Below are 1,514 nucleotides of genomic sequence, written 5' to 3'. Positions count from 1 at the left end.
TTTGACCTCTCTGATGAGAAGTTTCCAATTGAAACAAAGAAATCCCTGTTCTTTATGTAAGATTCAAACCAGTTGAGCACTGGACCGGAGAGTCCAACCCAACTCTCCAGTCGATTCAGTAAAATGTCATGGTCAACAGTGTCGAAAGCTGAATAAGTTTGAATAAGTTTAATGAAAAAGTTATTTTTTGAACAGGTCTACTTCAGCACATTTACATTCAGCATATACATTCACAAGGCATATTATATAAGTGATTATTGTAGATATTTGTTTTAAAGCTTGAGTTCAGGTTTTTTATTTTATTTTTCTGAGCCACTCCTGACTGCATCATTGCCAGATCATCTATTGTCATTTATTGCAGTGTTCCAGCCTAAATTCCTGAGGTATTTTTGTCTGAGGATCTGACACATTTTATGTATTGATATTTCTTGATTTCTCTGGTTATGGTAACCTAGATTGGTTATTCACCTGTCTTGCAGATAAGGTGATGTATTCATACTTGCCTGGATACTCTCTGGATTTGAATTGAACATATTGGATCTTGAATGTTTGTGTCATGGTTTCCGCTAATGATTTAGCTCACATGCAGAACACACTCAGGAGACCAGAGCAAGTTTAAAGGGTTTATTATAAACAGGATTTGGACAGGTAATCTGGAACTGGGAACTCAGAAACGGGTCATCAGCTGAACAAGAGGTTAAATGGCTAAACAGGAATGTCTATAAACTTGGGGAGAATATTTCAGATGAGGAAGCGAGGAGTTTCTGTGAACGAGGCAGAGAACATGAATAAGGTTTTTCTTAAGGTTAGAGCTTGAGCCAGGAGGTAACGAGCGTAGCACTCAGGTTAACACTCTGACTGTCATGTTCGAGGGTAGGCTTCTGACCCACATGCAGAATCAAACGCGGGAAGCAACAGTAAGTTAAGAAGTTTATTTACAGCAACACAATTATAGGTGTCTTGCAGGTGGTCCTTTTGGATCGGATTCTGGAAGCAGAGCGAGGGATTAGTGATTTCACCAGAGGAAGACTGATTGTCAGATGGGGACAGCAGGTGTGTCAGCTTACGTCTTCACAGAGGGTTCTCAACCGGAGGGGGGGAAGGGGCAGGCTGGTTCCGAGCGTCCACTCGAGAGTTCCAAGGTGAGTGTCTCCGACAGGAACGAGCTGGGGCTGGAGCGGGCAGGCAGGTGAGGCATGGAGCTGCATGTGGAATCTGGATTTCAGAGTCAGGCTACTACCTGGGAATGAGAGACAGAATGAGTGAGAGAAGCGGAGGTTTTCTCAAAACAGTCGCAACACGGAGTGTTTTCACAGGGGAGTGTCTAACGGGCTAGAGACTACCATGATGGAGTAATCATCCGGTGGAGAGGCGAGGTCTAGCAGCTCCTTAAATCCTCCCTGGCTGATGACCCCAACAAGCTGCAGGTGCGCAGCTCAGCTCCAGGTCACTCCCAGCAGGGAGCCAATGAAGAGAGACACACTCAAAAACGCAGATCCTGACAATCCCCCCCC

Source organism: Kryptolebias marmoratus, linkage group LG5 (assembly GCF_001649575.2).
Source record: "Kryptolebias marmoratus isolate JLee-2015 linkage group LG5, ASM164957v2, whole genome shotgun sequence".
Classification (NCBI taxonomy): Eukaryota; Metazoa; Chordata; class Actinopteri; order Cyprinodontiformes; family Rivulidae; genus Kryptolebias; species Kryptolebias marmoratus.
The sequence above is the reverse complement of the archived record's forward strand: the minus strand, read 5'-3'. Positions refer to the sequence as shown.